General features: G+C 46.5%; 1 protein-coding gene across 3 annotated transcripts in view; it reads right to left on the bottom strand.

Moving 5' to 3' along the window:
* Positions 1–22,250, bottom strand: part of SLC24A3 (solute carrier family 24 member 3) — a 247,865-nt gene that overhangs the window by 85,631 nt on the left and 139,984 nt on the right. For 2 of the 3 annotated variants that reach the window (XM_067292622.1, XM_067292623.1), the window contains exon 3: positions 18,439–18,515. The gene's annotated coding sequence lies outside the window, so the exon portion shown is untranslated. Of the gene's footprint in view, positions 1–18,438; positions 18,516–22,250 lie in introns of those variants that run through there. The other variant, XM_067292621.1, reaches the window with a different exon arrangement.

Below are 22,250 nucleotides of genomic sequence, written 5' to 3' on the forward strand. Positions count from 1 at the left end.
CATCATAAACACAAACTATTTAAAAAAGAAATCAATTTCTTCTGTCTTTTTCCGTGCTTCTCACAGCACAAGAAATTCCCGAGGGCAAGAAGTGTATTTGCTTTCCAACCGCTTTTGCTTTGCCACAGTTCCCGGCTTATGATGATTTTGTTTTGTCATAACTGTGTTCTCCTGTTATCTGAGGTCAGGAGAGGACCAGGAAAGGAGAAAAAATTACTTTCCGTCTGTGGGTTTGCCCTTATTGCTCAGGTTTCCATGGCATGGACCAAACCATCTGTTTGTCTGCACTACACTAATGAACATGTCTTGCCCCCCAGATGTAAGCTCCTGTACTTACGAAGCATAGAGTTATTACTACATCACCAACCGATCATCCTGCTTTGCTTGCCTTTGAGGTTTATTGTTGGAGCTCAGGTGATGGGAGTAGATTAGAGAAATTTTTCCGGGGGGAAAAAAAGCAATAAAAATAGTCTCTGGGTTTTTGTTCTCGTTTTAATTTTCCAGGGACAAGTTTAAATCCCCCAAACTCAAAAAACCTGCTTCCAATTTTCCAGAATTTAATCACAGCCTACTGCAAAAAGCCAATAATTTCTGTGAAAATCTCTGTCACGCAAAATTTGCCTGCTGAAAAATAACTGAAGCGTATTTTTTTTCAGGAAGAGAGAGAGGGATTTCACCATAATGGACGATTCTGACACCACCTTGAAGAATCGATGTCTCTTTCAACAAGAGCTTAATGTATTTCAGTGTATCGAACAGCATCTTTCTGTGCTCCTCTCTCACTCTTTATATAAAGCATGAATAAATGCAACTTACACTTTAGGAAACTCTGACGCGCTACAGCAAGAGCGCGCAGAAGCAGCCCGAGATGGCGACGGGGGCCAAATCCCACTGAAATGCAAAGGACAGCGGGAGCCCAACTCCAGCCTGGATTTTTTGATCTGCTGATCACATCAGTCTGCGGCGGGTCATGCCATGGTCTTCCCTTCCCAAATGCGGAGTAATGCCTTTCAAGAACACTCGTCTGTACACCATCACCCCTATAAATTGAGCGCGTTCTCCGTATTTGACACAACCTACAGCCACAGGGCATCGTACGCCTGCTTGGGATCCCTGCGACCTGCTGCTGTTTTGGCCGCCGAGGTCTCCCCCGGGGGGGCGAGCGGTGGGGACGGGGAGAAGAGAAAAACAAAAAAGCACACACGCCGGAGCAGAACGAGGTCATCGCGGCAGCTGCCTCAACACGTGGCCCGCACGCGCCGTCTTTGCCTCCCGTACGTCCTCGCCATTTTTTCGGATCCCACCAGGTTACTATATCCCACGCTGTGCTCACCAGAGCAGCGGTAAGGCTGGACGGACATCACGTTGAAGATGCCCGCCAGTCTAAGTTAAGGCAAACAAGGAGTGGAAAAATGAATGTGAAGAAGCTGCTGCCAGGCATCCGCCGGTCCTTTGGGAGCTTCTGGGGACCCATGGGCTGCTGCCTCTGCTGATGGGCGGAAGGAAGGACGCCAAGACGGAGCCAAAGCCTGCCGACGTCAGCACGACTACCGGGGGCGACTTCCGCAGGTTTTGCGTCAGGCTCACAGAACGGACCGGCCTGAGCCCACGCTGACTTATTCCGCAGCGTTTATTTTTAATGACCTCATCGCCGCCGCAAGTCTGGCTTTGGCTGGGAGTCTCCCCTAATTTTTTAAACTCGCTTGAGCACAGAGCAGTATAAAGCGTCAAAGTCTATGGAGTATCTAGTTAAGAGAACAGCTTGGTTCACAAACTGAAACACTGGCAATTAGCCTTTGTAAGTGAACACATGAGAACAATAAATGTTACTTCCTTGGAAGCTTTTTTTTTTTAAATAAAAAAACAACAAAAAATAAGGCTTAGAGCTTGGACCAGCACCCAAAGAACTAAATTCCACGTCACGTCGGCCAGGTAAAGACCAAGCCCGGACACCAGCCTACGTGGAGAGAAAGAAGAGAGCCAGCACCAAGCCAAGACCGCCTGTCCTGCATGTCAAACATGGGGAAACGCAAACAGCACGGCTTTGAGACTTTGCAGCTGATTAGGTGGTATCAGCTTCCACCTCGGATGAACTTGCTCCCATGTTACTGCACCAACCACTGGAAGAAGGTGAGCGTGCTGTGGGCAGAGCTGGAGCGCGAGGGAGGAGATGGCAACAAGGAACGATGTGACTGACAGCATGCAAACAAAAGTGAGTCTCAGCTCAAGCATCGTTTCGTTGCATTCAGCCCAAAGTGAAGATACGGAAGTCTTTAAACAGGCAACCTACTCAACAGGCACTTTTCCTCCCCAAAAGGGCATGAAAAAAATAACGAAAATACAATAGTCCTGCATAAAAAGATTAAATATACCACATTATGTAATACATTAGGATTGATTTTTAAATAATGCTCCTAACAAAGAAGCATCAGAGAAGTAATTGCAATCTCTGTATCAAAGGAAATTAAATATCTTCCTTGAAATGCACGTTGTCTTGTTCAGGGCATAAATGCTAATCTACCAGGTTTGTCCAGCAGCCCTTTGACTTGCCTGCACCAGTCTTATTCTCAGATTAAAACTTGGTTTATTGATCTAGAGCAAGACCTCTACCAAAAGACTGTTCCAGTGCTGCAGGAGTCAGTAATCCCCATACCACGTTTTCTTCCCAAAAGACAAACGCACCAAGACACGCAGGAAAGGAAGGTGCAGTCCGCTTCTCTAAGGTCTGTCTGCTTATGTTCCTTACACGCGTTCCTCGTCACTTTGGATGCCAGGCCTAGCTGGGGGAAAACCAAGAATTTTTCAGTTCTGTGCTCCCCTACGAAGGCAACTGCAGTTTCTTAGCATTCCAAGTTTTTCCTTAATCAAGGGCAGACACATACAGAAACAGCGTCACGGCCAGCAGCAGACAGCAGTATTTTGAATATTATTACTGAAAGTTCCCCAATGAGCAGAGATGAGCCCACCTGGCCGAGCAGCACGTTATGGGAAGCCAGGAACCCTCTTTGCAAGGCAGCTGCCAAAGAAACTCCAGCTTCCCAAGAAACTCCAGCTTCCCTGACTGCTGCGCTGCGCGTAAGGAAGGATGGTGGAGGCTGGCTTTGGCCACGGCTCATCACCAGCTGCAGCTGAACATGCAGATGTTCGCCGAGTTCCTCCAAACTCCTCTGGCTCCCAGCAGCTCCGACTCTCCGACCCCTGGGGACAACCTCTGGACAACTAATTCCACGGATGCTCTTTCCCATTCCCTTTTCAGCACCAGTTTTGCTGGCCATGAGGCGAGCGAGAAAAGGTGCCGGCAAAAGGCAGAGCTCTACCACGCTGGTCCTTCTGGACTTGGAGGATTTGATCTCCCCTCCCCGCGTCCCTGCTGCTCCCGACCCGGGGCTGGCGGTGCCCAGGACCGAACCAGCACCCAGGAGCATCGCGTGGCAAACGGCAGAGCTGGAGAGCAAGAAAAGGCACCCAAGCAAAACAGAGAGGGACAAAAGATTGTGGTCCTGCTAGAAATGAATCAGAAACATCTTCAGTGACTTAAACGGGGCCAGATTTCACTTCAAGTCAAGATCCTCAGCTGTATTCCTTTCCTGGGCACCAACAGGCACCTATACCAACAGCGCTTATTCCGCGAACTGCCAGGAAACATGGGAAAACAGGCAGCAGAGGCTTAGACGGAAGAGGAATACATTCAATTTACAGTGCTCGGCTGTTAGACTTCTAATTTAAGGAAGAAACCTCACAGCTGTTCATGTCACCACTTTTCTTTTTGTTATTTGCATTTGCCACAGTACCGAACAGCACCAGCCGCAAGCCAGGAGACCCAGCTGTACCGTGCTTTGCATAGGTGTGGGTCAGAAAACAAATAGAAAATAAAAATAAAAAGCAGCTTACAACTCAAAGACAGGAGACACCAGGCAGGTACAGAGAGAGGGAGCAAGAAGAAACAGGAAAACGCTGGTCAGCATGCGACAGAGTCATCCTGGCCCCCCTTTGGTCAATGCCAAATTTATTCTAGGCACCGCGGTGGAGGACGGCTTAGGGAGGGGGTAACGAGATAGTTCAGCAGATGTTTATAGAGTGCTCCTCCAAGCCCGAGGAGCTGCTTCAGGGAAAGGCTGAAAGCGCCTGCTGGAAGATGTATAGATTGGGAGCAAGAGCCTCGGGATGAGGGGTGGTGAAGGGCAGCTTGTGCGTCCTCCGGCAGCCGAGTCTCATCCATGCAGCTCTCGTCAGCCCCGGCTGCCCGCAAGGTCCCTCAGCCACCTGCCAAGTCATCTTCTCACCGAAGCACCAGGCTCTACTAGCTTAATTATCCAACTCTCCCCACCCGGCTGGAACCGCTCTGGATACGGGTGAACTTCATAACGAGCATGAGCAGCCCCTGCCTGCATCAACACCGTTCCCTCTCTGCTTTACCCAATATGGGCTGGGGAGATTTCCAGCCTGGAGCAGTATTTAAGTCAAAGAACGAACCGAGTATGTTTTCCTGATGTAATGCGCAATTGGCAGCATCAGGTACAGGTCCCACGCCTATGAAGGTCAGACTCGGACTTACCTGTCTACCTACAAATCCCTTCTCATCAGTTAAAGACTCCACAGTTGAAAGATATTCACCCCGACATCTTAGTTTTGGGATATCTGCTTTCCTTCACATTACTCTTCACGAAATAACCAGCACAGCTTATACAGACTTGGCTTATATAAAGAGCTATTTGATTTTCCACATTTTTTCAGCAGCTTGTCTATTAAAAAACTAAGAACTGTACAACAATTCTTGATCATACTTTCCCCATAATCTAACGTCCAGACTGAATTTAGGATGAATTTGGCTACAGATACAGAGATTACTTTAAAATGGAATAATATTTGCCCTGGCTAAAGGAATGGCTTCTGATATAAAATGGCAGTAGCAGAGCAACCTTGTGACTCTGCTCTTGGAGATCAAACTTCGGGTTTCCCCCTGGGAATCCCACCTAGTGGGTTAAAACAGAGCCTCAAAGACCTGCATCGAGAGCTGAGCGTGGCCAAAAGATGAATTTGCACGCATGCGTTCAGAGCATCCGTTGTGGAAAAATCAGGGGCCTTGAATGGCGTGCTAGACAACTGAGACATCCCAAACACTTAGTTGTCAGGAGGGAAGATATTCTTGAAACAGGAGAAATCACCTGTTATACTTCTAGAATATGTCTTGAAGACGCAAAGGTTCTTTCATGACATATGGAAACACTCATCACCATAAGTGGGATCTCAGTCCTGAGGCTATTTTACCTTTTCAATGTTAGGACTATTCCTCCCGAAAACTTCACACCAAGATCTTTAACTGTGGGCTATCGCTGTAAATTGCTTTGCATTCGCACTTCACGGCACCTCAAAGCCTTTGGAAAAAGAGCGCGCTTCAGCAGAGGACACACAGCTTCCCCTGCCCCAAGGGATGCTGAGCACTTGCGAGGATCAGGCTCTGGCACCTCAGAGCCGGCAAATCTGACACCCTGGGGCACCCAGATGTACCGACGACTTTTGAAAACACACTTTGGAAGCGCTGGTCACCCTCAAGGTGCAGGAGCGAGAGGTTTATCTAAATCCCGGGGCCTTGGAGACTGGGTTATGAGTTTGGTGGACATCAGCTCTGCGTCCGTGAGACACCCCGTCTCCAACGCATGCAGGCTACTTTGGACAGGCAGCTTACCAACCTCGATAAATCACACCGAAATACCACGCAGAGACACACTAATTATTATGCAAAATGGCACATTCGTTAGCCTTTCTGTTCCTTCACCGAGGTTATCGCATTGCATTCCCCGAATCTTTCTGGACCGGCTGCCACCCCGAGGTTCACGGCTACGAGGACGAGCCAGCTGCAAAGGGCTCGGCCGTGAGCCGGCTGCACAGAGCGGAGGAGCGCCAGGAAACCTGCCTTCCTCCTCGCGGCGGACCGCCCGCGCGGGAAGGGCTGGGTACCGGGACGCCTGCAGCCTGCCCGTGCAGACCGGGCCGCGCAGCTGCTGCTGCTGCGTTAGCCTGCTGGTTAAGAACTTACCGAATCGGAGGTTTAATCGGACGGGTCTCCAACCGCTGGGGTATTTTAGTAGTTACCGTTTTGCAGAAACAAATCCCCGCCGGCTGTTGGCTTTGCAAGCGATGCGGCACGAGCGGTACCCCCCGCCTCTCCGCGCACCAGCCCGCGTTGAGGAGCTACAACATCCTCTTACCAGCGCCCCCCTGGAAGCCAACGAAGCTCGTGACTTGTAAGATGACCGAACGTGATCGTTTCAGACTATCTTCCAACTTCCCAGAATAAAGCCCGTACGGTAAAATAAACAAGAATCTCCGAGCCTGATCCACTGCTGGTTGCAAGAGCTTCGCTGATGCAAACCTGGAGTAACACAGCCGTGATTCAAACGGGATCCAGACGGGAGCAGCTGCTGCCCCTCACACCAGCCTCAAGCACGACCTGCTGAACCAGCTGGGGATCCTGTATGTTTTCCAAAGCGCATCTGGGACCAGAAAGAAAAGGCTCATTTCCACAGGGAATTTATTTGAGTCTTATGGATTTCTACAAGCTTCTGGAAAGGGCACCCATCTCAGGTCTAAGGAAAGGAAAATGGGAGACTGGAGTAACAGTTTAAATTCAGACTAACATATATTGTGTTGATATTCACTAACAACCAATTTTCTATCAGCATAAATCTGTTCCCATCCATGAAATTATTCCGGGTTTATATCTGTATACCTGAGAACAACATTACCTTCATTAACAGACTAACTCACTGAAATACTGCATCAGCCACAATTTTCCCTATTGAGACAGTTATATCTGTGTCCATTAAAAAAAAAAAAAAGATGCTTCTTATATATGAGCTCCCCTTTTAACTCAAAATCTGCATTTTCCTTTGCAGATACTGCTTGCTGCTATGGAATTACTTCTACAGCTGCACTTGCATTTGTCCTCTGTAGCAGCCTTATCAGATCTTACAGGATTCTTGCTTCAGCCAAGCAAACCAAAGCAACAACCACTGACTGCAATGAAAATTTGCATCGCTGACCATGCAGCCCTCCTTTGAAGGAAAGCCTTCAAAGTACAAGCCTTGAGCAAACGCCTCCAACAAACTGTGAAACCTTCTATATAGTCTTTTCTCTTGGCTAGGAGCGTCCCACCCTGTGTTAAATATGTCCATCATTAATTGAACTGGGAGAAGCTCCCCGCTGCGCTGGGTCCTGCTGAACATCTACCTGAAAAACAGCGCTAATTTTAACTGTTTTCCTTCTTCTATTAGAAAAGTCAACACATCGCTTTGCGGTATTATCAAGAGATCTCTGACATCTTCAGCCTCTTTTACAACCAAAAGAGTTATCTGAGGCTAAGAGCAAGCTAAGAGCAGCTCTTTCGGGCTCTGCCAGGGATAAAGGTCCCTTTTGTCCTGCCAGATGGAGCGACTGCAGACAGACATATGGGACATCTTGTCCCAGGCGCTTCCAAACGAAGGTGAGAAACATCGGGAAAGAGCATGTAGGTTTGTAAGAAGACCTTGCGACTCCTTTGGAAACGTCTGCAGTGCTTTAGGAGTTTGTTGGCCCCGACCTGTTCGTTATCAGGCCTCAGCTTGAGATTGCCATTCTCCAGTTGTGATGCTATCACTGCATGTGCCCATGGCTGCACCAGCTCCAGCTTCCTCCGGCAGCATCTGTCGTTAGGATACGAGCTGCTGTCTGCAGTGGCTCTTCGCTTGAACCTATGAGGCTTCACTCCCAGGTTCGTTTCGATGCCCTCGTGCGATCTCTGCTGGTGTCTCAGCCGAGCCGGTGGGCAGTCACACCTGCAGCTGCCTGCACGACGTTTCTAGCAGCTTGTGTCGTTGTGACTGTAGGCCAGACTTGCCAACCTCCAAGCAAGGCAGAAGGTGGAAATGTTCTTGGACACAGTGAGAGATTCCTTTAAAAAGCTCGATGTGCGTGAGGACAAGTGACACCACCCATGGTGGCGACCTGCCTGCTCTCAGCAAGCAGGGGCAATGGATAAGGGATTTGGGAAAATCTGAATTCCCTCTTCAGTCCATTAGTCCTCCTGCGTGACTTTCAGCATGTCCCTCGGGCCCAAATCCTCAAAAGACGTTCACACAGCTCCTCGAAGGAGCAGGATTGCGGTCTCTGTGCCTCATGGACATACTGACACTGAACGGCCCGTGAACGTGTGGTTCCCTTCCTCCCCTCCTCTCCATACCATCAGAGCAACCTTTCTGAAACGGGACTGGAAGCAAGGCAACTTTGTGTGAAATAGGTATAGTAGGTTTAATCCTCAAAAAAGATGCCAGATTCACACACAGCTAATCCAGGGAAAAGGTCTTCAGGTTTTCTGGTCACTGTGATAATACCCACGCTCCAATTTTCCTCTCCAACCCGTGAATCCACTCTACTTGTTTATGACTGTTAGGTGGGAAAGGCTTTAGATCCAAGTATCCCTTTGGAGATGCTCTGGTAACGGAGAGTTATAGTAACGTTTTGGCTAGCAAAACAGTATCTTTTTTATGCACCACCTCTTACATCTAACAATGCAAAGTGAACTGCAGTCCCTCTATAGTAAAAAAAGAAGAAAAAAAAAAAAAAGTGTCCCAGGTCACACCAGCAACAGCACAAAATAGCTTTAGAGGAGAGGAAACCGGTGCAGAACTAATCAGGCAGGGAAGACATAGCTGAAATAATCAAACCGAGTTTTTCCTGCGCTAGAGTTAACACACATCGACTCTTCCAAAAGACCCATAGGGTTGCTAAAGATCACAAGCCAAGTTTTTTTGGGTTTTATGTCAGTGTGGAAAGGAAAAAAAAAAGGCCTCCAGCAACACCATGCTAAAGTATTAAATGAATGGTGATTTAATAGGAGGAGCTGAATCACCAAGGCCATTACCTCGCTTCCCATCCAAACACAAGCCAGGGCCAACCACCGTTAAGCTTTAAAGGTCCCATATGATCCCAAGCCAGTGCAATAAGGCAACGGGAATAAGGTTAACACTACAAAGCAAAGCATTTACATGAAAGATCAAACACACCAAGCACAGAGGAAACCCAATTTGGCCTTATAATAATATCGACATTTTGGGCAGGCTTAAAAAACAAATACTCATACAACGTTGGTTTAAGGGAAGGGAACGGAACAGGAATTTTACCACTATAAAGAGTCTTTCAAGTCCTTATGAAAACCCCTCCTTTCACAATGCAAAGAAAATGGGCTTTTTTGGAGACGTTCTTCCTCTGAGATTCAGGCTAAAACCACCAACTCACTCCACATATGGCATACTTTACCTATTTCACTGTCAACAGATGTTAACGCCTTACGATGCACTCCAGTTTGGACTCCAAGAAAGCAAGCTGTGGAGGAAAAGGCCCCAACCCCTTACCAGCGTCTGAGCCATTCAAGGCTCGCATCCCTTCCCACGTGCTCGACGCTACCAGACGCTAGGAAACTGCTATAAGGAAAATGAGCAAGTTTCTAACAGGAAGAAAAAGCCAATTACTTTATAAGTATCAAGGTGTGGGCTGTATCTATCTGCCAATTTTCTGTAAACATAAAAATCCGGTAATATCTTTTAAAGGGACTTCTGAAAGTCATTCATAGCTGCAAAAGGTATTACCGAATCTATAACCTAAGGTGAAAACAGAGGCAGAGAACTCTTAATAACAAAAAAAGGAAACAATTTTTTCTTGTCTTCTACCTCGTTATGGAGCTGAAGGCTATGCATCTTTTTCTTTCTTTTCTTTTTTAAAGAAAAAAAAAGGGGGGAGGGGGGCCGTGCTCCTTAAAAATTCTTTGCTGATGTGGAAGTTCTCACATTTTGAGTGATTTACTCATCATTTTTTCCGCTGATATACGTAGCCAACTGACGTTCAGGCAGGCTTCAGTTCCCGCTTTCTTATTAGCAGGTGCGCTAAAAAATGTAATAGATGGCTTCCTCCAAATTGTAGCAGATGCCCCTGCTTCTCAGTGAGTCTCCAAAATAACAAGCCAAACGGATTCAGGGTTCAATATGATAACATGTTTTAGGTGATTCTTGCCCAATCCTGTTCCACTGTCGAGAAAAAAACCTTCCAGCTCTACAACCAGTTGTACCACCATCCTCATATATAAAAACAGAGCGCAGAGGACCTAACAAGGACAGCAACAAAATCATTCATGTCTAATCCAGGGCACTAAATCCTGGCTCGACCCTTTGGGGAGCATGGGGAAGCCAAACCACTGAAATTTATAGCCTGAATCTTAGCAAAAAGTAGACAACCGCCCTTGAAAAATCAGTTGCATGGGTGACCTGGACATTGCTGTGGTCTTTGGCAACTCCATCAGCAGGTCCTGCAACCCCATGCCAAAAAATGCACAGGGCATGGCTCTCTGAAGAAGTTCACAAGCAAGTCACCATTCGATCAACCCTTTAAATTATCGTGGAGTTTTGTTGGTCATTTCGAGTGGCTGAAGCAGGCCTTCAGGAGGCTTTTTCATGCCACCTACTCTAAGCAGCAAAAGACTTAATGTGAAAGTTCACATTTACCATCACAGAAAAAATCTACAAGTAAAACATAATAAAATGATATTGTGGGGGGGTGGGGACAATGGAGGGAAGGGAAGAAAAAGTTATATTTAGGTTTTGGGTTTGTTATTATTTTGAATAGTTTAATTGGGCCTAAGTAATTATGGGTCAACCTCAGAAAGTCCAACTCTTATCTAACCAAAGCTTTTCTCCTAGATAAGGGCAGAGTTTTGAAAGAAGAACCTGAGATTTTAGGCATTTCAGATCCTCAGGGAAGGGCTTGTTGAATCAAAACAGCTTTCCTTACAGCTTCTGGATGCCCATCGGACCAATCAGTAAGAAGTGGGTAACATGTTGCTCTGGCGGAGAGCAAGAAGCCAAATTTATCTCAGACATCAAGGTTGTGGTTATTTCAGGTCCTGAAGGTTTGGGTAGTAAAGGTTCAGCTAGGTTCTTCTACGCAAAAATAGTTTGCCAGTCGGACTTGCTTCAGCTCCAAATACAACTGCCCATCGTAAACGTGCACACATCAACGCATACTATAACGCATCCCTGAAAACCACTGTGACTGAGCACAGGACTTCCCTTAAATCCGATTACATACAAACCCCCGGAAACTAGAGAACAACCAAACAAGAGACCCACACCATCCGAGTTCGCCCTGCCTAGGCAGCCTGTAGTATCACAACTTGATAGGCGGCAAGCTGTGCATGGACCCCATCTCTGCTGCAGAGCAGCCGTAGAAGATGACTGTTTAGGACACCGCGACGAGGCAGTTCTGCGCCGCAGAAGCGAGACACGGATGGTCTTTAACGCTGTGCAAAGAAGAAAACGAAGATGCATCGTGAGCGACCTAGATTTGCTGCACGGTTCACGCAAAAAGGACAGATGCCTCGCTTGTGCACCCCGTTTCCATGGCCATGCTTAACTCCGAGAAATTAGGAGCACACCAGACCTCTCAACGCAGGCGCCGTTCCTTCAAGCAGACTCATTGCCACAGTCTGCTCAACGGAAGAAAGCCGGCGGGTTGCCGGCCTCTGGATCCAGCTCACCACGCAGCCGTACAACCGCCCCAGCGCTCAGGCCAGTCCTGCACGGGTGGTGGGACCGCATCTCGGCACCAGCCTACTCGCCGGCTGGCGTAACCCACCCGGCACCACGCTCGGCAGGTGCCCAGAGGAAGCTGGGAGGAGGGGGACTAACACGATATTGCGAAAGAGGCAAGGATTAAGGCTCGCTGGGACCGACGCTGGAACAGGGCAAACGAAGGCAGAGCAGTAACGAGAGTAAAAAGAGTAAGATGCTACGAGAACACCTTGAAATGTGCCTACGTGCAAGAACACCGTTAAGGATGCCTAACGACGCTCTCAAACGTCGGGAAGTTGCCGGGCTGACGGTCTGGCGGTTACTAATTCAGCATTGGACTCTGAAAATGCAGAGCCTGCTTCCCTCCAAATCGAGCATCCCAAATTAGTGAATTAGTGGGCACGTTAGTGCCTATAATAATATGCCCTCTTCTTGCCCTCTACGAAAATAATTAATGGCAGCGAAGCAATCAGTCGATGAGCTCCAAACAAGTGCCTAGGTGGAAATTACACATTCTGGCTCTAAACCTGTAGCATGTTTGTAGTGCCCTCATTTTCTTTTAAATTGAAGGGCTTTTAACTCAGACCTTTCTGTTGACCAAAACTGCTGCTAAGCTGCTCCTGCTCAGTTATTCCTAGATTTTTAAGGTGGTTGTAAAAAGCGATTTACCTTCACCTTTGGGAAGCATTAGATTACGTTAAGTAATTTTAGGTAGCATCACTGTGGGACTTGCTGCGGTGTAGGTCTTTAAGTTTTCATTTTTATTAAACAATAGGGAGAAGATGCCTCGGGAATCCCTTGAAAGGTTGTCCACTGCCTTCTCCAAAATACCCAATTTATAGCATTTGTCCTGGTTATCTGGCTTCCATTAAATATGCTTCACCTTGATGTCTTTCAGAACTTAACATGAAGGTATGGGCAAAGAGGGGAGAAGAGAAAGGGAACAAGTTTTTACTAAAATGAAAAAAACAGTTTAATGGGAGGTCAATAAACATGAGAAAAATGCTCTTCTGACCTGCTAATCATCACTCTGTTGTTCTCCCTACCACTATAAAGGCCCCTTTGATGTTACAGCCTGGTTTCCTCAAACCTGCAGAGAAACTTTAATTTAGGCAATATGACTCTGTGACTATATGCTTTCTTTTCCCTCCACAAACTGCATTTCTACACACTCCCTGATTTGATCAGACATTTGGCAATTGTATTGCCGGAGGGTAAAAAACAGAATTAGAGATTTATCATCCCAACAGGATGACAACCCCTTTCAATCGAGACTAAAGAGACAGCTTGGAAAAAGCCAACAATTGTCTTTTTTCTCTAAGTATCAGTTTTTTCTTTAACAATAGGTTAAAAACAGTTATTCCAGAGTAAGCGGAGGCAATGCAGTTGTCATTGCTATTTCTGCTTCCTATTCCTTCCAACAGGCTGGACCAGTGCCAGAGACATTAAAGCTCGGGGGAGCTTTCCATTGGTTTCAAGGAGTTTACAGCTCAGGGTAGAAAGAAATTGGGAAACTTCTCAGCTGATGTCAGCTGTCACAGAACTGTATGGCATCTGACAGCCCTCAACAGCTGAGGTTTTGCCCTGAAGTCTAGCAGCATTAGAAATAGCGAGCACAGTTGAGGACAGTACCTTGGGAAAGCAAGGGCTGGAGTACGCTCTCTGCGTGGACACCAACTGCGCCCGCACTAACCCGAGTGCCAGCAAAGCCTGCCAGGTCAATGTGTCCTGTAATGGTGGCATATCAGGATGAGATTGCCCCATATTTATCTGCAGTGGGTTTCTGGACAGGACAGTCTATGGGGCTCATCCATCCTGGCAATTCTGGACCTCTAGCTGGGTCCAGATGTCACCTTTTCCAGTCTATGGAGATGAGTCTGAAGCACAAGTCTTACATTTCTCAGACTTCTCTTGTGGGGGAAGGCCAGGATGGACATAACTGGAGACCTTCAAATGACTTGCCACCACTAGGAGAGCTCAGCTGGTGAAAGGAAGGTTTCCTACCCGTATAATAGAGCTAGGAAGGAAACAGCTGTCCCCACACTGAAGTCCATGGCCAGGATGGTGTACGAACAAGGACGTACACCGTGGTAAGCAGTTTTCTAGAAGCATGTCTAGCTTGCAAGAGCCCTTCTCACACACCTGGAGCACATGGTGAGGGTCTGCACATGAAACCCCGAACAAGCCTCTCTGCAGCCATGGAGTGCAGAAAGTGGCACAGCTTCTTGCAGATATCAGGACATTTCATCTTCCCTTAGACATCTACAAAGGCGTTTCAGGCCTGGCAGTGCAGCCAGAGAGTACTGACCACCTTCAGCTCTGCCTGAAGAAATACTCAGTATTTCTATGGCTATTATTTCACTGGCTATCTCTCCCGGTCGCTACACAGTCTAGGATGTCCTAGTCTGACCATCTCTTGCCAGGGAGATTACTAAAGTTTGATGGTTGAGTCTAGCCTTTTCTTTCTTTTTATCATTTTATTTAACAATATAATCTCTTAATATATACAGACAATGAAAACAGCATTTTTAATAATCAATAAAACTGCTAGGCAGAACGATAGAGCACCAATGGATTGAAGTATCTGTCTTGCTGCTTGCTAGAGGGGAAGCAATTGGATACGACTCTGTTGGGACAACAGATGCTTACATCTTGTTCTTGTTAAAAACAGATTTGTCTTTTTTTATGAAGTAGACAGTTCATCTTGAATTTTCAGTCTTCAAATAATTGTTTTGATTTGCGTTAAAGTATGTTCAGCTTATTCAAAATTGACAGAAAAGCTTGTGGAAAAATAAACTACCTTGAGAGCACTTATGAAGCCCAAATCATAATCTGAGGTAGACTGGAAAATAGTCCAATTTATAGTTCATGTACTCAACTGTAAGAAAAGACTGCATGATTTCATTTTTAGTAATAATGAAAAAATACAGTTCAGGCCTTGTCTCTTTTAAATAGCCTGGAAAAACACATTTGGAGACATGGATTCCACAGAGATTAAGAATGATTTCAGCAACCCACATTTTTAATAGTCTCAGCATAAACTCATTCCTGTAACTCACAGAAATTTTTAGAAGAATTATTTTTATATCAAAATCTAAGAAACATGAGTTTACAGGGGACCAAAGTGCTGCTATAAGTACATATTTTGCTCAGAATGGCTGCACAGGGCTATGCTAGTTGTTTTTCAAATGCAGAGATGAATTTAACTAAAGGTAGTTAATCCCTTTCTTAAAAACTCTCCTGATATTTTGCTGTATTATCCACAATAGAGTAACAAGGGGGTAAACTGCCTACCGATATTTTTCAAGACTACAGTATCTGGCCTAACCACCTTCTGATTAAGAGTTGCTAATATAGCTTCACGACTTTAACAGGTGACCAACAGTTACTTTTCCTTGTCAACACACAAATGCTGTTTGGGGCTCAGGGGCACTACAGCTGCAAGGAAAACAAACCAGAAAATAGTCAGCATTCAGGATGTAAGCAAGGAAGAAAACGTCAGCCAAGATGAGCATCAAGTCACTTGTTGAAATTCTACAGAATGCATTGCCTGATATGCCAGCTACAACAACAGTAAAAGAACACTGAAGTCATAAAATCAAACATTCAAAAGTTAGGAAATAGCAGAGTAAAGGTTGACTGAGATGTATAGACATTACTCTATGAGTAAGGTCATTGGGGACCACGTCTTAATTACAGAATCACAGAACAGTTGAGGTTGGCAGGGACCTCTGGAGAACATCCAGTCCAACCCCCCTGCTCAAGCAGGGTCAGCTAGAACAGGTTGCCCAGGACTATGTCAAGTTGGGTTTTGGATATCTCCAAGGATGGAGACCCCACAACCTCTCTGGGCAACTTGTTCCAGTGTCTACCACCCTTACAACTCCGCGAACACTACTCCCGATGCCTCCTTCAAACACGACTGCTGCAATACCAGCATCTCCAAGCTCTGTTATTTTGGCATTTAGAAAATGGCACTACTCCAAGAATCAGCACTAGGTATGTGTGAGAGACGTAAAATGAGATACTTTGATCCCAGAGGTGCAGCATTGTTCTTGCGGCCCAAGCACAGAGGCCATGGCATTTCAAAGAGCATCCTATGCTACTGCCAGGGCAGAAGCCGCCCCTCGTCAATGTGGGAGGGATGGGGGATATGGAGAACCCGCAGAGTTGACCAGAGACAGGCAGGAGAAACCCAACCTGTAGCCTTCACCCCATACCTAAGGTAGGGAAGCTGAAGATCCGCTGGAGGTCTCTCTCCTTCTCCCTCTCTCTCTCTCTCTCTCTCCTTTAGATTGCCAGATAAAGTCAATAGTAATGTTACTCAACAAATTATTGCAGTCATTTAGCTGTAATAAGATCATAACACAGAGCACTCGTATTACAACATGTGATACAATCTAATTTATACTTAAAAAGAAAGCATGAATCATTACACATAGCTAATGGTGACTGCTCATTTAAGCAGATTAAAAATTATAAGGTGTTTTAAAATATTCATTAGAAGAAGGTATTTTCTTTGCTGCTTAGGAATGCCTCTTCCCCCTTGAGAAGAACCACCTCGGCAGTTCTCCTTCAATTAAAAAGACATTAAAAAGAAAAGAATTGTCTTCATCTACCTAACAAAAGTTGAGAAATGGATTTGGAGGGAAAACGCTTCTTTCTGTAAGATTACTGAAGCTGTTGAACACAAGGTCTTCTAACACTAGTTAACTATCTAGTGGACTAACAGTCCAATCTTAAATTTCTGTAAATTCAACTGGAATATCTTTAATTTTTAGCCAATCCCTAGAATATACTGTTTTGCTTTTAAGCGTCCAGCACAGCAAAGTACTCTAGTGCATGCTCAGCATTAAACCCAAGAGCAGCTCCACTGACTTAAATGCTGCTCCTTATTAAAGGTTAGGTGCATGGTGAATTAACTTTTTGAACTGGGTTCTCACATTCTCTTTTATCCGGGAGACGTTAGACAGCAGCTTTACCAGTGCTCCAGAATTTCAACAACCTCATCAAATTTTGTGGGTCCTTTAGTTTGTTTTCCAATTGTCCCAGCTCCTGTAGCCCCGGAATTATGCAAAACCTCCCTGCTCCCCCCGGTAAAATGTTTCTAGCTCTCTATCGACGGAGGTGTAGCACAGAGCAGGGATGTCTCTGAGGCCACGGCCACCGTCTCTGGTAACCCAGCACCCTGGTGTTAAATGGAAGAGTTGGGGCAGCGATCACAAAACTCCAAGCTCAAAATTGCGCCGCTTTTGGATACTAGTAAGTTGCTAAAAATAGCACCTGTTAAAATCTTCCTGACATGTTTCTGAACTTTGAGGCAACTTCCTCACCTTCCAGCTGTCCTCTAAAATTCCCCAAAGAACCTAGGACCACTGTGCATTGATCAATGAGAAGTTATGATGTTTTCTTCAATATATTCAGGAAGAAGAACTCACTCTAGCAACTTTACTAGTCAGGGGAATTCTGGAGACCCAAACTCTTTTAAAATTAATACTACTGGCAATTTTTTAAACAAAAGACCCTCATTAAGTCTTTCCCTTACAGCAATGGCATAAGGAATGCCGCAAGGATTTATGGGGGAAATTTTGGAACACATGCATGTGTTATGCACACAACAAGTTCATGCAAAAGTTAAGCCCTGTCTGAGCCTCAAACAAGCTTGTTTTCAAATCATTTTGTTTAAGCGATGAGGTTTTTAAAACAGCTGTGGTCCTCAGCTTGGGAGCCTAAGATTTAACTGATTTTTGAAGGCAATTACATGAAAACAAATATGCAAGATTGTTATAGGGAGTCCAGGTGGGCAATTATGACAAGGTCCCTAAGCAGCTCGTCTCTCTCACAGGCAGTTCAGTGCATCTATTAGATGATTTGGGTGTTTTGAGACTATTTACAATATTACTCAAACTCCAGACTCAATCTTGATTTACGGTTCTTCTACAGGCACAGTCCCTATCAGGAAAAATGAGATTCGCAGTGTCCTTCCAGGTCTATCAAGCCAGGCTGGCATTTCAGTCTCATTCTTTCACTGAGATAATGTCTATTTTTACATCACTTTTGGAAGAGTTTTTTGCCCTCTGGGTCTTAAACTGAAATAAAAACTATTGTTGTTTGTTTTTGGAGAATTTGATTTGGGAGCGAGGGGCTGTCATATAACTTAGCATGTCCCGAAGCTCTGCATTTGGCCAACTATAACATAGCAAAGTGAAACAGCCAAAAATCAATGAGACAGCAGTCAAGCAGGGCGCACTTAAGTGATGCTCTCCCCCAAAAGTCACGTGCGAAAGCGGGCAGCTGGGACTCCATACTGCCCCTTAACAGGGTCAATATATTCCACATGCCAGAGAACCTTCTCCCTCAGCGTGCAGACCCAGAAACACTCCTTTCTTCCCAAACCATCCCCTCTGCAGCAATGCTGGAAGGCAAATCCCCCCCTTGGCTATGGAGCCTCAAAGCTCTTCAGTGGAGCTTCTTGGGCTTTACTGATCTCTCAAATGAAGACTCCTAACGTATCTCCACGCAGGTTGCCCCTGTGGGGACGGAACCTGGCTCTGAAAAGGGGACACTGCTACACAAGCCGAGAGGTCCAGCTCCCAGAGCTTGACTTACAGCCAGCTCATCCGCCGGGTGAAGCGGCCACGAGCAGTGGAGGGGAGAGGACCACAGAGGTGGGGGCTGGCACTGCTTCCCAGACAGCGCTGCACAACAGCCTGACGTCCTCAGCAAAGCCATGCTGGCCGACTTGCGTGAGCTTATTCACGTGCAACATACGTCTGTATCAGCTTGTCAGTGGGCATACCGTATCCAGGCCAAACCGAGAGGAAAAGAAAGGCAAACTTACACAAAGGACATGCAGGACGACAGCTCCATGCCTCCTGTCCTCGTTCGTAAAGATGTCGTTGGGGAATTCATGGAGAGCTGCAAAAAGGGAAAAAAAAAAAAAAAAAGCCCAGATGCTTAATCAAGCGACTCAAAACTGCTACATACACTGTTAAGTAACACAACCAGAAAACCACCCGAGTCCGTCTGTAGGGCGGCAATCTTAGGACAACCGTGATTACGGGACCCTGTGCCGCAGGCGCTTTGCTCCCTCGCGGCGTTCGTTTAGCTTCGCTTGTCCTCTGCCACGTATGCCTCTCCGTGAACGTTTACTGCGTGATCGGCTTCCACAGCAACCGTAGCCTTATGCATGGCGAAAACACCTTGAAGACTGCAGATAAACTCCACGCGGGCAGCGCTGCGCTCTTCCGAAAACGCTCGAGGGGAAACGGTGCACCGCAGAACCGTGGCAGGTGGCACTTACCGAGCAAGTCCAGCTTACGGCTTCGTACCTAAAACCGCACGGGTAAAACCGGGGCGGGGGGTGAGGCGGGCGCTAGGAAAACAAAACCACCCTGATTTACAGACCCCAGAGCCTCCTATCAACACGGTGCCGAGCTGCACGCAGGGCTGCACGCCGCACGCCATGCCCCCGAGCAGCTGGGCTCTGCGTCCCAGGCTTCCTCCGCCACCATTTTTTTTGCCTGAACGACAGGAATAACACCCAGCCGCGCACCAGGAAACCGTTAGCTAGGAAACTGGGGGCTGGACGGGTGACCTTGATGGTACCTGTGCTTTGTCACTGTTTCTTTTGGTTCATACCAACAAGCCACTACGTTTAAACCTAAGTGCTGCTGGGGATCTCCCTGAAGGACCGTGCAATGTTCTCTCTTCCATCCTCGTGTACATCAGAAACTGCCCAAGCAACTGCAGAAGGAAAAACTGAAGTCATAAACTCAGTTTCTGTCTTTGCCCTCCCGGCTCAGGACTGACGAATTTGTGGAGAAACCCCATAGAGAGGGTCACCTGTCCGAGGACTGGTACAATCTAAAACCCGTCTGGGGTTTTAGCTGGGGAACAAGCAGGGACGTGAAATAGTTTGCCTGGGGTCACAGTGCTCCTGCGGCTCAGACAACGCGGTCCGGGGGAAAAGATCTATGAGCATAAACACAGCCTGGCCACGGAGGAGCCCGCGAGGGTGGGGATGACAGCTCTCGCGTGTGTTGACATCTCAGGCCCAAGCTTCTGCAGAAAGTTCAAAGAAGCCATCTTTCATGGTGGCAGATTTTCCTACCTGACTGAAGATGAAGAGGAGAATCGCCAAAAGGCTAAGAGGGACCTCAAACAGTTGTTTGATCCATCCCTGCCCCAAGACAGGATCAGTAAGGCCTGCGCAATTCCTGGCAGGTACCTGGAAAACGAGTTCTTCAAGCCCTTTCAGGATGGAGATTTTGCCCTTCTGTAGCCTATTTTAGCACTTCACTATCGGAGTAGTTGGAAAGTTCTTCCTAACGTGGACCTGAATCTCTCTTCCTATAACTTATTGTGCCAGGTACAGTAAACCCAGAGGGCAGCTCACCTTGTTCCTCTCGACAGCTACAGCTTCTCGCTGTAAGAGTTAAGCCTCCCCGCTCGGCTTTTCTCCTCCTGACCTCCCAGCCCCGAGGTCTTCAGATCTGCTGTACAGGTAACAGGTACTGATCTCTGGAAATACTTCACGCTCTCCAAATGGGCCCCAACTTTCTTATTGCCCTCACCGAACAAATTCCCATTCAAGATACTGGCATTTCCCCTACAGCAAAACTTCTGATGCTAACTTGCTGCACCGAGGGGTAATTAGCTAGGGGCTGAGAAGGGGACGCAGCCTAAGAAAGTGGCAGAAAGTGTCATTTATGGAGGAAGAACAGTTTCCCTTTACCCTGCTGCTTAACTTCGTTGAGGATTTGTGAATTCCAGATCAAAATTAGTCTTTTCGCCCTCCAAACTTTTCTCTGCCTCCTCAGTGATGTGGGCAAGACCTTTGCTGTAAGGCACAAGTGATGCAAGGAGGGTTTTGACCAAGACATGTCAAATCTGTTGAAAAAAAGCAAGGATGCAGGTCTTTGGAGTTGCAAGAATTTCCATTAGAAAGGCTGAGCATTACTACAAAACCCCGCAAGCTGTAACCCTGCACACGCAGATGGGGAAAGGCAAGCTGGAGACTTCCTGAAGACACTTTAACAGACACACATCTAAATTGTTGGAAGCAAATTTTGTGTGAAATTGCTATTCCCAATGGCCATGATGACGGGTAAGAACTCCCATTTTTTCCCCCTACTCTTACTGTGCCCAACCAAAGATCTTCAATTAGTTTGGGTAAGGTGGCCAAGCCTCAGTCGCAGATCCCCAGAGACAGATCCTCTGGCAAGGCAACAGCTATTCTCCATGCAAATGCAATTGCCCATGCATTCAAGCACTCCACTGGCATGGCCTGTATACGCTTCAAATAGATTTTTCCCTGCAGCAAACTCAAAGGCAAAGTCATTAATGTTCTGAACGAAGCATATAAATGTTTACTCTGCGGTAATGCTGTAGGATTCAGGCAAACTCCATAGGCTAATTAGTTTCAGGAAGAGCATCTGTTGGTAGAATTGAACCATGAAGAAACTTCATGCAGAAACATAATTATTTTGAATAATGACATGATAGAGCAGAATAAAAACCCAAATCAGATGCCGTTTCACATAGTAGAACTGCCCACTGGGAGGATAAGCGGATCCAGTTTCTGAACTCACTTATTCCCACAATAAATTTAGACCAACTTTACTGAAAGCAAAAGGTTTACCCTGTGTCTTGGTGACGACATTATCGATATCAGGACTCCAAGTATCTTTGTGCTGACACAACTACACTGTAAGGCTGCAGTCTTACTACGTGATGCAATTTTCAGTTTCTTTATATCCTTCCACCCAGTGAGACATGTTTAAGGCTTTACAGCCTCAAAAATAATCGAGATCGTCTTCTTGTGACCATGATCTCTCCGGTGCCCTACAACACCTTGCTGTCATCGCTTGTCCCCTGGTGCCATGCTCCATGCAGGGAAGAAAAGGATGCAACCTATACGGTCAGAAGGTGACACGCTAAACATGGTATCTCCTCCCCAACTCCTTCCACATTTTGAAATTACAAAGTGGCAAATCTTGCAAACAAGCAGAACTACTTTTACCACTCAGCACACTAGAAAATGGCAGAATTCACTGTCTGGGGATGCTGTGAAAGGCAACAAAGCAGGAGAGGCCCAAAAGGAGATCCTCCATGGATTGTCTGCTGGTGCTATGAAGCATGATAGTCTAAATGCAAACTCCAGTCGCTGGAAACCCTGTCTCCAGCAGGCAGCAAGGGTATGCACTGGCGGAAGAACTGATCTTTACATGCTCCATTGCTTATAAGTCTCCCTAAGCGTCCCCTACCAGTCGCTTTAGCGACACAATGCCGGGCTAGGTGGCCGTCAGGTCTATGGCCTAATTTAGGCAGCTTTCTAAATAATGGGAGAGAAGAAAGGGACGTTTTGGAGGTTGCAGGGAGAGGTGATGGAAGTAAATCCCCACCTTCGTGGTTGCTCGAGCATTCCCGCTTTTGCTCCCTTCCTCCATATAGCATTAAAAAGCACGAGCTCCAAAGTAACGAGCTTACGCCTAGAAGATGTTTGCAGTCCGCCTTGGCTTTATCGCCTGGTTTCAGTCTAAACTTTTACTACAGTCCAATAAACTCGTAAGCCTTGCAAATGACACACACTAACAAGCATCTCGGAAAGCTGATAGCTAACTATGTCCTTCCAAAAAAAACCCTCAGCAA

Source organism: Apteryx mantelli, chromosome 3 (assembly GCF_036417845.1).
Source record: "Apteryx mantelli isolate bAptMan1 chromosome 3, bAptMan1.hap1, whole genome shotgun sequence".
Taxonomy (NCBI): domain Eukaryota; kingdom Metazoa; phylum Chordata; class Aves; order Apterygiformes; family Apterygidae; genus Apteryx; species Apteryx mantelli.